At 34.3% G+C, this 15539-nt stretch overlaps 1 long non-coding RNA gene across 1 annotated transcript in view; it reads left to right on the top strand.

Annotated features, from left to right (window-relative positions):
• The window catches only part of LOC131410247 (uncharacterized), a 136290-nt gene extending 121674 nt beyond the window's left edge, over positions 1-14616 (top strand). The window contains exon 3 of the long non-coding RNA XR_009221198.1: positions 14296-14616. This is a non-coding gene — a long non-coding RNA (uncharacterized LOC131410247). The remainder of the gene's footprint in view (positions 1-14295) is intronic.
• Positions 14617-15539: the final 923 nt, after the last annotated feature.

Below are 15539 nucleotides of genomic sequence, written 5' to 3' on the forward strand. Positions count from 1 at the left end.
GAATTTTGAGCAAAAGAGTGACATGATCTGAGATTTTTTGATAATATGATATTGACATTCAGGGTTGAGAATGGAGTAAAAAAAAATTTTAGGGGCTGGCCCGGTTGTGTAGGGTTAAGTTCACGCACTCCACTTCGTCGTCGGCCCGGGTTTCGCAGGTTCGGATCCGAGGCCCGGACCAACGCACGGCTTGTCAAGCCGTGCTGTGGCAGTATCCCGTGTAAAGTAGAGGAAGATGGGGGTGGATGTTAACCCAGGGCCAATCTTCCTCAGCAAAAAGAGGAGGATTGGCATCGGATGTTAGCTTAGAGCTAATCTTCCTCACACACACACACAAAAAAATTAAAAGGGAGCAATAAAGAGCCTATGGCAGTCATATATGTGGCTGGAGGTCTGGAACGAAGACGTAAATTTGAAAGTTGTATTAATCACTATAGACCAGGCTATATGCCATGATAATAAAGAAACCCCCACACCTCAGTGGCTTAAAGCAGGAGTCAGCAAACAATGGTCCGTAGGCCAAATCCATCCTACTACCCTTTTCAGTAAATGCAGGTGTATTGGGACACAGCCACACTCATTCATTTACAGTTTTCTATGGCTGCTTTCTGACTATAATGATAGAATTGAGTGGTTGCAAAATAGATGGTATGGCCTATAAGCTTAAAATATTTATCATCTGTCATTTTGCCGAAAAAGTTTGCTGACCCCACGCTTAAAGCAAAAAACCTTTATTTCTTGCTCAAACAAGCTCTACTATGTGTCCAAACACTCTTCGCAGAGCATCTCACTTCTAAGCACTTGACTCAAACATCTAAGTTGATTCCATCTCAGGACTCCACTATTTCAATATGAGGACTTCACCATCACCATGTGTCATCATCGCCATCATCATGTGCGTAGTGGGGATCTCACACCAGCTCCTAAATGCTTTGCCTAGAAGAGATAGACATCACCTATTGGTAATGGCCAATCCACTGGGCCCCCCTAACTACAAGGAATCTGGGTAATGTGAGGGAGAATGTGGATACTTGGTCAACAGTAAAAATTCTTGCCTATCAGTCATCAGCATATAAATGATATCTAAAGCCATGAGATTGGATTAACTCACCCAGGGAGAAAGTTATGATAGAGGAGAGAAAATATTCAAGGACTGTTTTGGGGCATTCTTAAACAACATTAAGAACTCAAAAATATTAGGAGCTAGCAAGGAGAATGAGATGGAGCAACCACGGAGGTGGGCGTAAAACTACCAGGTAGTTACTTGTGGATGTCCTGGATGCCGAGTGAAGGAAATGTATCAAGGAGGAAGGAATTAGGGGCTGGCCCAGTGGTGAAGTGGTTAAGTTCGCCCACTCTGCTTCGGCGGCCCAGGGTTCACAGGTTCAAGTCCTGGGTGCAGACCAACCCACCGCTCATCAAAGCCATGCTGTGGTGGCGTCGTCCCACATACAAAATAGAGGAAGATGGACACAGATGTTAGTTCAGGGCCAATATTCCTCACCAAAAAAAAAAAAAAATGAACTTGAAGTTCATATGTCAATGGAAATTATTCGATAGAGAGAGAAAAACATTGATGCAAGTATGAGAGACTACATTTGCGAAGTCACTGAGTGGAGTGAGTGGAGAAATCTGAGTGGACAGGCGGCAGGGGCTGCCCTTTATAGGGGCTTGAATAATAATACTCTGAAAGGAAATGAATTAATATTATTAATGTCTAATCTCTTTGCTACAAAAAAAATTCTCACTTTTCAACTCAACATTTAAAGATCAATAGTCTCCTTTTTTTTTTTTCTTTTTGAACTAAGTTAATTCCAACATATTCCCTTGTTCTGAAACATTTTGGGAAAAAGCACCTCCAGTTAGGTCAACAGTTTTCTAACTTTTAAACATGAATGTTTTAACCCTGGTAACGCTTTATAATTAGTAAAACACTGACTGGATTTCTTTTAATTACTATAATCCTAGTACCATCCCCATAGTGCTGGGATGGCCAGATGTTCAGCTTATATTTTACAATAATTGTGTAACTGAACCTCTAAAGAAGCTTTAAGTTATTTTTACATGGAAAGTAGCTCTTTTCATGGTGAGCTATAAAATTTCAAGTCGAAACTACATATTCCCTCTCTGAATGCTATTTAATTTTTCTAATAGCAATGCTCACCTACTGTATTTATTTCAAACCATATTTTTTTCTCTAAATATGAAAAAGTACCTTTTCATAATAAAGAAAAAAAGGTAAAATTAAAGGTCAATGGTAATACAGGCCTGTGATTGTACCTAATTTCTACCATATGGTTGTGTGTGTGTGTGTATGTGTGTGTGTGTCTTTTAATCGGGAATAAAACAAAGAGTAGAATTTAACAATCTCTTTCAGTTAGCATGTTAATTTCTCATTTTAGCAAGACCTTTTTTTTGAGATACAATAGTTGACATGAATCCCATAAGTTTCATTACCTTTTTTCTTGCCCTTTTTTAAAAAACAGCTTGCACATCTCCAGCATTGCATAAAATACCCATTTGTAATTATGCTTAACCTTTCCAAAGCCTCTGAGTATAGTCTGCTCATTAATCTTTAACCTGACAAGACTTGGGGGTTGTGAAATTAGTACCTCTATGTATTAGAGACACAGAGACCATAGACTAGGGGTACAAAAGGGGTAATTAAGAGGAGGTAAGAAAAGAAATAGAACAAAACTAGTGGGATATGATTATATTATGATAGGTGTCAGTGAAGAGCAGGGATAATAGAATAGAAATCATTATAGACAGAGTTCAGGAAATAAATGAAGCTATACATTTTTAGAACAAAACCAATTTAATCATACTCTGTCCTATTCAAGTGAAAATAACTCGCACCGAATTGATCTAAAATATTTACAAATATAGTCATACAAAATATGGGTTGTCTATGCTTTTACAGAACATTCCCCATAGGTATTTTTTCATGTTGTACTCAAGTATAAAAATGGACACATCTTAAGTAAAACTAACACATTGCCTAAAAAGTTACTCCTTTGTGATGAAGTGTCATATTTTTATCTATGCAGGTGTTTGTTATTTTTGTATTGGGTGTTGATGAAGAGAACTAACACGAGTGAGATGTAGATTTCTTCATATCATATTTCCCTACATATCAAGTTTTGCCTAGGCATTTTTGTGTCAACTATTGAAGACTTGTTGCACAAAAAGATACACACAAATTTATGAAAATATTCATACATATTAAAATATTGTATCTGCATAATAATAAGGCAAGATTTTAAAAAATTTTGTGGTGTTTTGTTTATTTTTAACCAGTATTATTCTCAGAAAAGGGAGAGTCACTTTATGATTGAATCTTCATACTCACATATGATGAGAAAGAAGTGGGGAAATATCTTGATGCCTTTATATTAAACAACAAAATAGTATTAGCCCATTTTGTGGTCACCTCCTACTTGGATTTAGTGGTTTTTAGCGTAATAGCTAAGTCATTATAATAAAGAGACTGTAAAATATAGTGAGTAAAATAAGTTAGAAATTGATTTATCTTTCATATCACAGTCCAGAGGGTGATTGAGCAGTGATGGCAGAGCAGCTATGGCAACTTCAACCAGCTGCCCCAGTGTTTGGCATTTCTCGTTCAGTGATTGGGAAGGATACAGAGAGCCCTGGACAAGCTTCTTTAAGGAGATGATCTGGAACTTCCTCTATTGCTTCTATTCATATCCCATTGACCCAAATTTAGGCACATGGATAAATCAAACTATAATAGGAACTGAGAAATAGTGTATGTAGGTATCCAACTAAAACTAGAGGAATCTCTTTACTGAAAGGAAGAAGAGGATACTTTATACTTGGAGACTCTTTAAATATCAACCCCTTAGCTTGTACAGATGTATTAATCATTTAGAATTTTGTAAAATTAGAGAAGTAGTAAAAGAAAAATATACAAATGTTTACACACAAAAATGAACAAGGTTAAGCATATGAATGTATTTATTTCCATTGTTCTTTATAAAATACATTTGTATATACTTATCTATCAGTGTGTGTGATAATTCAGTATTTAGACTTACTTTTTTTTTTTTTTGGTGAGGAAGATTAGCCCTGAGCTAACATCTGTTGCCAATCCTCCTCTTTTTGCTAAGGAAGATTGGCCCTGGGCTAATATCCCTGCCCATCGTCCTCTACTTTATATGGGACACCACCACAGAATGGCTTGATAAGCAATGTGTCGGTCCGTGCCTGGGATCCGAACCTGCGAACCCCGGGCCACTGAAGCAGAGCATGCGAACTTAACTGCTATCACACCAGGCTGGCCCCTATACTTACTTTTTATGCTTTACTTTTTTATTGTCACCACCTGTTCCTTGGAGCCTTTTCTTGCCCACTCTGTGTCCCTTCTTTTTATTGATTTCTTCATTATTCTTCATTTTATTCATTCATCAATTTAATAAATATTTAGTGAATACCTATTATATAACAGACATTATTTGAGAACTTTGGATGTAGTAATGAATTAAACAGGTAAAGATTGCTGCCACTTAAACTAATAGTTTGTTGTGGAAAATAGACAGTGAATAGTAAATTTAACAAATAAAGTCTATAAGTTAGAAAGGCTAAAAGTGCCATGGTTTAAATCATGCCGTTGCCGTGACATAGGAAAAGAGAGCCCAGAGAGTCCCAGCCAGGCAGTTAAATCACTCTGGCCAGGAAGAACCATACCTTGTTTCCACTCCCAGGTCATTGGCAAGAGCTCATCATCGGTCCCATCAACTCATAATAGGGTCGACCACAAAGCACAGTATTGCCAATTGCCTTGTAGCGGGAAAACAAGACCTATTTGGTACACTCTACTAATGATTGCCACAGCAGGTGTATTGGATTCTAGAGTGCAGGGGTTATTAGCTGTGGGAGTTGGATGACGTAGGTCCCATTGAGATGGCAACATTTGAGAAAAATTAAATGAAATAATGAACTTAGTCATGCAGTTTTTTGGAAGAGTCTTCAAGGCAGAGGGGGTAGCCAGTGCAAAGATCCTAAGGCCGGGCTGCACCCATCCTGTTTGATGACATTTAAGAATATTTAAGAGACCAATATGGCAGGAGTAGATGAGAGAGAGAAGATAGGTGGTGAGGAGGACAGTGATGTCCTGGGCCAGAACACGTCAGGCGTTATAGGCCATTGTAATGACTTTGTCTTTACTACAAATTAATGACGCATTATTGTGGAGTTTTGAAAAACTGTGTGAAAAGTTTTTCACTGATTTATATTTATATTTCCTGATTTATATTTAAAGGAAATTGTTGGCTGTTGAATTGAGAATAGAATTCTTGGAGGCCAAAGTGAAAGGAGGGAACCAGTCAGGAAGCTATTTCAGTAATCTATGTGTTGAAGAAATTTGTTAATTGTTTTCCAAATTGTTTTCCTTTTCTTCTGGTTACTCAGGCTGCATTTCCTCAGTGTCCCTTGCAGTTAATGTGGCTATGGCTTGGGAGTTAAAGTAACATGTACCTATGTTGGGTTGGGCCTGTAAAACAATATGTGTAATTAATCACTTTCTTCCCAATCTGTCAGCTGAGTGGAGAGGATGCCAAAATTAGAACTGCTGGATAGCAAGAGCCTGGATATCTTGGTGATTGCACGGAGCTGATATTTTCCCTTCCCTAAACTTGCCCCACCACCTGTTATAAATAGTGTAAGATACAGACTTCCATGGAATTTAGCTACTAAGGTGTGGGGTTCATTTGTTATGGCAGTTAGCATTACTCTATCTAATACAGAAATGGGTACAATAAAGTGGAGTTCTGCTTAATACATGGCATTAATTTAGGAATTAGGAGACAGATGGCATGGCAAAGAGACTAATATCAGAGGCTGAGAAGCTTATGGTTCACGTTATGTAGTTGTAAAACATTTGGTAAAACTTTCGCATGTGGTACCTGGAAGGCAAACCACATACATCCAAGCCTATAGCTGTAGAAAGTGGTTGGAAAAAGCCAACGTGTTAGGATATGTTGGCTATTTTTAGCTGCCTTTTGCTGTGTCACAAGAGAGAAGCTCAGGCAAGAATTGGGTGATTTCAGGCAGAGACTGAGGGGATGGAGGAGAGTTCAGGTATCAAGGGCTTGACAGGGTTCACAAAGGTGTTTCTGGCCTTGAAAGAGTAAGAGATCAGATTAAAAATGATTTTGAGAGGTAAACACTCACTGAGATTTATCCATTGAACCAAGATTCAACTTTGAAGCAAAGTCAGATTAAGGATTCTACCATCTCATCAATGCCAACTGCTCCAGATGGTTTCAAGGTCTCAGACATTAAGTTGAGAAAGCAGAGGACATAATGGGGGAGGGGTGGTTTGTGAATAAAGAAAGCAGGTTTGAGAACGATATCTGGGAAAGAACTTTGGGTGGTTACTAACATATGAAACTGAAAGAAATCAAATAGCTAAGAAGCCTACTCATTGTTTTTAGGTACCATATTGTTAAAGAAACTATAAGCCTGGACTAAAAATGTCTTTGACTGTTTGAGATTAAAGAAAAAAAAAAATGACCTCCAAACTTGCACAAGAAGGAAATATTAAAATATCTATTTATATTTATTTTCCACCTAAAAATATGAAACAAATTAAGCCTTAACACTGTTTAATATATTGATTGACCCTAGTGTCCTCAAAGGTCCTTAGGTCAGACAAGCAGTCATCTGTCACAGATAGTACCTGAGATATCCTGCACAAAGTGGAATTTTACAATGTGGCATGATTGACACTGCATTCACTTTCACTGTATTGCTATCCATTGCAATTTACATGTGATCATTTGAGTGGATTTATAGATCGTATTATTTAGTTTTAATAAATTCACCTTACAAAATGAAAAAATGGCTTAAAATATTCCTTCAAAGAAAATTTCAAATTGAAATAATATTAATCATATAAGCATGGAGAACTGACAAAGAAATGGCACAGCTGACACTTATTTTAGTACGAATTCTTTGTAAGTCACGTTACAAAATAAATAAAATGATGATCTAATTAGATCTGATAGATGGCCAAAATTTTGAAAATTAAAATGACAAAGAATGCCTTTGAAAATGTGGATTTATATGCACTAAATATGACCCTTATCCTATGTGCATACTATACCTTGAGATATTAGCTAATCATAGTAATATATGAATATAATTATGAATATACATATAATATACATATATGTATGTGCATATAGATATACATGTATATGTACATTTGTGTGTATATATATAAAGGTGAAAGAGAAAAACATTTTGGAAACTATGGCTCTACATACCACGTAGAATGTTAATTTTTTTAATGTGTTAAAAAAACGCAAAAAAAGTTTACCATCTTAGCCATTTTTAAATATACAGTTAAGTACTGTTATGTATATTCACATTGTTGTGAAACAGATCACCAGAACATTTTAATCTAGCAAATCTGAAATTATACCCATTAAACAACAATTCCCCTTTCCCCTCTCCCCTCAGACCTTATAACCACCATTCTACTTTACATTTCTATGAATTTGGCTACTTTAAATACCTCGTATAAGTGGAATCCTACAAAAAGTCTTTTTGTGACTGGCTTATTTCACTTATCATAATGTCCTCAACATTCATCTATGTTGTAGTATGTGACAGGATTCCTTCCATTTTAAGGCTGAATAATATTCTATTATGTGTATACACCAGATTTTTTTTCCATTCATGGCTCTTTGAATTGTTTCCATGTCTTGGCCGTTGTGAATAGTACTGCTATGAACGTGGGTATAAGAATATCTCTTTGAGACCCTGCTTTCAATTATTCTGGATATATGTGTGATTGCTCGTTCATATGGTAGTTGTATTTTTAATTTTTTAAGAAACTTTCATACTGTTTTTCCTAGTGATTACACCATTTTACAATCCCATCAACACTGCACAAGGGTTCTTATGTCTTCACATCCTTGCCAACACTTGTTATTGTCTGTTTTATTTGTGTGTGTTAATAGTAGCCATCCTAATAGATATGAGGTGATATCTCATTGTGGTTTTGATTTGCATTTCTCTTATGATTAGTGATGTTAGCATCTTTTGATATGCTTGTTGGTCATTTGTATACCATCTTTGGAGAAATGTCTATTCAAGTCCTTTGGCTGTTTTTCAATGAGGTTAATTTATTTTTGCTGTTGAGTTGTAGGAATTCTTTATATATTGTGGATATTAATCCCTTATCAGATATGATTTGCAAACGTGTTCTTCCATTTCATAGATTGCTTTCTCACTCTGTTGATTGTGTTCTTTGATGCACAAAAGTTGTTAAGTTTAATGTAGTCTCATTTATTCATTTTTGTAGTTGTTGCTTGTGTATTTGGTGTCATATTCAAGAAATCATTGCAAGTCCAACGTCGTGAAGATGTTTCCTTATGTTTTCTTCTGGGTGTTTTACAGTTTTAGGTCTTACATTTCGGTTTTTAATCAATTTTGAGTTAATTTTTTATGTGGTGTAGGATAAGAAACCTGCTTCATTATTTTCCATGTGAATATCCAGTTTTCCAAATACTATTTGTTGAAGAGCCTGTCCTTTCCCCATTGAGTGGCGTTGGCACCTTTGTGAAAGATCATTTGACCATAAATTCAAGGGTTTATTTCTGGGGTCTCTATTCTATTCCATTTGTCTGTTTGTCTGTCTTTATGCCAGTACTATATTGTTGTTTTTACTTTAGCTTTCTGGTATGTTTTGAAATCTGAAAGTGTGAGTCCTCCAAATTTTTTCTTTTTTTTCAAGATTGTTTTGGCTATTCAGGGACCCTTGAAATTCCATACGAATTTTAGGATGACTTTGTCTGTTTCTGCAAAAAATGCCATTGGGATTTTAATAGATATTGCATTGAATTTGTAGATCACTTTGGGAAGTAAGAACATCTTAGCAATATTAAGTCTTCCAATCTATGAATACTGGATATCTTTCCAGTTATTTGTCTCTTCTTAATTTTCTTTCAGCAGTATTTTTGTAGTTTACAGTGTACAAATCTTTTGCCTCCTTAGTTAGGTTTATTCTTGATATTTTTTCCTTTTTGATGCTATTGTAAATGGAATTGTTTTCTTAATTTCTTTTTTGGATTAATCATTATTAATTTACTGAAACATAACTGATTTTTGTGTCAATATTATATCCTGCAACTTTGATGAATATGTTTATTACTTCTAACAATTTTGTAGAATCTTTAGCGTTTTCTCAATATAAGATCATGTCATCTGAAAACAGAGATAATTTTGCTTATTCCTTTCCCATTTTTGTCTTTTTCTTACCTAATTGCTCTGGCTAAGACTTGTAATTCTATGTTGAATAAGAGTGGTGAGAGTGGCATCCTTGCTTTGTTCCTGATCTTAGAGGGAAAACTTTTAGTTTTTTATCATTGAGTATAACGTTCACTGTGGGCTTATCATAAATGGCCTTTATTATGTTGAGGTAGTCTCCTTCTATTCCTCGTTTGTAGTGTTTTTGTCATATAAGAGTGCTGAATCCTGTCAAATGCTTTTTCTCCATCAACTGAGAAGACCATGTGGTTTTTGTCCTTCTAACTATTAATATGGTGCATGACATTCATTGATTTTCTTCTGTTGAACCATCCTTTCATTCCAGGCATAAATTTCACTTGGTCATGGTGTATAATCCTTTTTTTAATGTGCTGTTGAATTTGATTTGCGAGTATTTTATTGATGATTTTTGCATGAAATTCATTAGAGGTATTAGTCTGTAATTTTCTTTTCTTCTAATGTCTTTGTCTGGCTTTGGTATCATGGTAATGCTGGCCTCATAAAATGAGCTTGGAAGTGTTCCTTCCTTTTCAATGTTTTTAAGGATTTTTTGGAGGATTAGTGTTAATTCTCTAAATATTTGGCAGAAGTCTCCAATGAAGACATCTGGTCCTGGGCTTTTTCTTTGTTGGGAAGTTTTTGATTACAGGTTCAATCTCCTTACTCATTATTGGTCTGTTCATATTTTCTATTTCTTCATAATCAGTCTTCATAGGTTATATGTTTCTAGGAATTTATCCATTTCTTCTAGGTTATTCAACTTATTGGAGTATAATTATTCATAGTATTCTCTTCTAATCCTTTTAATTTCTATGGCATTGGTTGTAATGTTTCTTCTTTCATATCTGATTTTAGTTATTTAAGTCTTCTCTTTTTTTTTAATCTTTGGTTAATCTACTTAAGAGTGTCAATTTTTTTGATCTTTTCAGAAAACCAACTCTTAGAATCATTGATTTTGCTCTATTGTTTTCTACTATCTATTTTCTTTATCTCTGGTCTAATCTTTATTTCCTTTCTTCTGCTAGCTTTGGATTTAGTTTTTTCTTGTTATTCTAATTTCTTGACATATAAAGTTAGGTTGTTGATTTGAGATCTTTTTCTCTTTCTTAATGTACATATTTACAGCTATAAACTTCCCTCTTAGCACTGCCCACACTGCATTCCATAAATTTTGGTATATTATGTTTTCATTTTCACTTGTTTCAAGGTATTTTCTAATTTCCCTTGTGATTTCTTCTTTGATTCATTGATTGTTTAAGAATGTGTTGTTTAATTTATACGTATTTGTGGGTTTTTCCATTTTCTTTGTGCTATTGATTTAATTTCATTCCATTGTGGTTGGAAAAGATATTTTGTATGATTTCAATTTTTTTGAATTTCTTGACTTATTTTGTGGCCTAACATATAGTCTATACTGAAAAATGTTCCATGTGAACTTGAGAAGAATGTATATTCTGCATTTGTTGGGTGGAGTGTTCTTTATATGTCTGTAAGTTCCAATTTTTCTATCTTGTTGTTCAAGTCCTCTGTTTCCTTATTGGTATTCTCTCTGATTGTTTTGTTCATTATTGAATGTGAAGCATGGAAGTATCATCCTATTATCGTATTGCTATTTCTCCCTTCAATTTTATCAATACTTGTGTCACATATTTAAAGGCTCTGAGATTTGGTGCATAAATATAATTGTTATAGCATCCTAGTGAATTGACCCTCTTATATAATGTTCTTCTTTGTCTTTTGTAAACTGTTTTTGATTTAAAGTCTATTTTATGTGATATTACTATAGTCACTCCTGCTCTCTTTCGTTTACCATTCACGTGGAATATCTTTTTCCATCCTTTCACTCTCAGTGTATATATGTCCTCAGATCTAAAGTGAATCTCTTGTACACAGCATATAGGTGGATCCTTTTTTTAAAAAGTCTATTTAGCCAATCTGTATTTTTTGGTTTTTGAGTTTAACCGATTTACATTTAAAGTAATTACTGATAGGGAGGGATTTACTGCTGCCATTTTGTTAATTGTATTCTGTATGCCTTGTAGCTTTTTTGTCTCCCATTTCCTCTCTTACTGCCTTTCTTTGTGTTTTGTTGATTTTTCGTAGTGATATGCTTCTCATTTCCTTTTGTGTATATAATATAGATATTTTCCTTGTGGTTACCATTGTAATTATATAAAACATCTTAAAGTTATAGCATTCTGTTTTAATATAATAACAACTTAACTTCAATTGCAGACCAAACCTTCACTCCTTTACAGCTCCTCCCCACTTATGTTATTAATGTAAAAAATTATATCTTTATATATTATATACCCTTGACATAGATTTATAAGGTTTTAAAATGTTTTTGTCATTTAAATTCTATGCACCAAAATGACAATAGTGCAGGCTAGAATATTTGCCCATGTGTTTACCTTTACTAGAGAACCTTATATTTTAGTACGGCTTCATATTGCTGTCTATCATTGGTTCACTTTAATTTGAAGGAATCCGTTTAGTATATCTTGTAGAGCAGTTCTAGTGGTCATGAATTCCCTTAGCTCTTGTTTATCTGAGAAAGACTTAATTTCTCCTTTATTTTTTGAAGGATGGTTTTGCTGGATACAGTATTTTTGGTTGACAATTTTTTTTCTAGCACTTTGGATATCAACTCATTCCCTTTAGCTTGCAAATTTTCTGTTGAGAAATCTACTGAAAATCTTATGGAAGCTCCTTTGTATGTGCTGAATCAGTTTTCTCTTGCCACTTTCAAGAATTTCTCTCTTTCACTTTAGACAATTTAATTCTAATGTGAGTTGATGTGACTCCCTTTGATTATGCCTAGATGGAGACTTTTGGTCTTCTTGAATTTTTAAGTCCAATTATATCTTCAGATATGGGATGTTTTCAGCCATTAATTCTTCCAATAAGCTCTATGTCCCTTTCTTTTTCTTTTCCCTTTGGGATTCTCGTAAGGTATATATTGGTCTGTTTGATTGCTGCCCATAAGTCCCGTAGACTTTCTTTGCTTTTCTTCATTCTTTTTTCTTTTTGATCCTCTGACTTAATTTCAAATGACCTTTCTTCAAGTTCATTGATTCCCTTCTGCCTGATCAAGTCTGCTATTGAACACCTCTAATTAATTTTTCAGACCAGTTATTGTGTTTTTCAGCCTCAGAATTTCTGGTTTGTTCCTTTTATAGTTTCTGTCTCTTTATTGATATCTCATTTTGTTCATGCACTGTTTTCATGATTTTGTTTAGTTATCTATCTGTATTTTTTTTTTTAGCTCATTTAGCATCTTTATGAAAGTTGTTTTAAATTCTTTGTCAGCAGTTCATAGTTCTATGCTTCTTTAGAAGAGGTGTCTCAAATTACATTTTATTCTTTTGATTTGGTTATGTTTCCTTGTATATCTTGCAGAATTTTTTGCTGGGATTTGGACATATAAAGAAAATACCTAATCTAGGCTTTGTATAGCAGCTTTGTACAGGGGACAACCTTCACCACGTAGCCCAGCTGGAGGTTCTAGAATCTCTCTAACTTTTTCTGATCTCTTTCTCCCCCTAGCATCTGCCTGCAGAACTGCAGCTATAGCATCCTGCTCACCTCTGTTTTCAGCATATTCCACACTCTGAATCCAATAAGGACAATGCTCTGAGTCAGGTGACACAGAAATCGGTTCTTGTGCAGTGCCTGGATTAACCAGAACATCGGATGCATCATGAATTCTTGTTTTCATCTGGAGATAGGAGCTCCAGTGTAGGGTGTTTCCTCCTGGTTGTTCCATGCTATGTTGCATAGTGGGAGGGGTATGAATGGGCATAGCAAATGCTGTGAATTTTCCCACTCCATTCACTGGGATCCCTTCTTGGTTTTATAATGGCTCAGGTGCTATTGATTTTCAGCTGGTCTCTAGAGTTCTCACAGAGGTATTCTGGTGTGTATATTGTTGTTAACTCAGGGTCCCTGTGTGGAAGGAAGGCCTGTGCCTTCCTACTCTGCTATCTTGCTGACATGAGAGAGCAAAACTAGGATGTAATTTTCATTGTTTTTGTGTTTTATTTTTTCCCAACTCATAAAACCGACAATAAATATTTTTTTGTTTCTAATTTTTTAAAAAAATTTTATTGGGATATAATTGACATATATTAGTTTCAAGTGTATAACATAATGATTTGGTATTTGTATATATTGAGAAATGATCACAAGTCTACCATCAATTAATATTTATTAGTGAAGATTTAGTAGTAGAGATGTCGCCAAACTGGATTCTCACGTGGCCAGTAAATAAAAACTGTACTCTCTGCTGAATGGCAAACATTCCTACAAATGTTGCCTAAACAAATGTAGTAATAAATGGACCCCAAAATATATATTGGGTGGAACTCAATAAGCTTTATTTTTTGCATATATGTCAGGCCTGAGAAGGAGACTATATCTTCTCCATTCTTTCAGGACTACTAGCTGACGAAAGTTTTGTCTTCTTCAACTATGGCCTTCTAAGATTGCTTCTACAGTCCTTTTTATGGACACTGGAAGGGAAAAATAACATTATGGAATAGATGTAAGAAAGGTGTCTGAGTCAAGCTTTGAAGTGACACATATCACATCCACTCACATTCTATTGATTGGAACTCAAGTCATGTGGCCACACACAATCACAAAGGATGTGGGGAATATAGTCTAGGTGAGAGCCCGGGAAGAAAAGGAAATGGATTTTGTTTAATAGCTAGCATCTTTGGTCATAAAATGTATCATCAGCTTATATTTAAATAAATACAGAGAAAATTGCTCAATACTGAGTATAGGAAGCATAGCCTATTCATAGGCAGTTGTTACTGTATAGATCAGGTATTTCATGCAATTGACTATATATATCTTCATTCAAATAATAAAGAGAGTATTTGAAACTCTAATTACAAAGATGTAGCCTATACCAAGTCCATTGAGAGGATCTAGAAGATCCAAAGTATGCAAATATATTAATCTACTTTTGCCTTCTTTTTTCTCCAGGGATATGCTGCTGTCTTCTAGTGAAATGTGAAGAGAAAGAATTTATTCTCAGTAGTTACAGCCACATCACTAAACTGGAATCACCTTGCAGGTGTAGAGAAACTGTTCTTAGTTTCTCTAGAACTATCTATATAGGATTTATGTCTTAAAACAATCTCTGGGAGCTAATGGGACCATGGAAAGAACGTTTAACACCTTACAGTCAAGAAACGTGTTTCAAACACACTGTTGAAACTTTATTATTATCTTTTATATAAAGATAAATTATTATCTTTTAAATAATTTACTTTCTTTGACAGCAGAGTATAATAAAAAGGAAAATTTCTACTAATGTACGTTCCATTTGTTTGTCTCAAAGTCAGTAACTATAGATTTATTATTATTATTTATTTAGATTTATTATTAGAATTAGATTTACTATTAGAATTAGATGTTTTAAAATAGTGGCATCATTAACTATCCTAAAAACAAAGATTTAGCTAAGTTATAGCTTTGAAAAGAGTAGTATAATGTGGAATGTGAAAGTGTTCAAATTCATATCAATTTTTCTATCACTTGAAATATCCAGTAACTAGATTCTAAAGTATTAACATAAATTGAAAACACCAAGGTTAAACTTTGTGTCAACTTTCTAGTATTTTTCTATTGTAATAATGAGACCATCTATTATGAGAAGAAAAATAATTATCATTGAGAAAAAAAAAAGAGCTCAGAAAAGAAATGAAACGCATATTTAAATAGCCTTGGTTACTAAGTGCCATAGAGATATCTCTAATCATTAGTGTAAATAAGAATTTCAGTGTCATATTCTTTATTTCCTTGTAACTACAACAACATCAGCTTCTTAACAAGTTATATAAGTCTTGGTTAATCAAAAGACACGTGTGTACATATATAAACATATCTACATGAAGGACCTCTGAAATTCTGCAGTGCCTTAGATTTTAAAAGTAGCTTTAAAATATAAGAATTAATATTTAGGCTGTAACTAAGAGGTTTTAAAAATGAAAACATAACACTAAATATAAACAACATTATTCCTATAAAGAGCTCTATTAAAAGGAATATTCTAAAGAAATCTCTGTTTCTTCAGGATTTTTTTTTCTGGCTTATTTGTATTTCTAATTCTCTTTTTGAATAATTATGTCAAATTGTAACTTTTTTACAAGTGCCAGCATTCCTCTGTTATTAAATTGTAAAGTATTCTTGGATTATGGATAGAATGACTTGCCTTTGGTTGGCCA

Source organism: Diceros bicornis, chromosome 9 (genome assembly GCF_020826845.1).
Source record: "Diceros bicornis minor isolate mBicDic1 chromosome 9, mDicBic1.mat.cur, whole genome shotgun sequence".
Classification (NCBI taxonomy): Eukaryota; Metazoa; Chordata; class Mammalia; order Perissodactyla; family Rhinocerotidae; genus Diceros; species Diceros bicornis.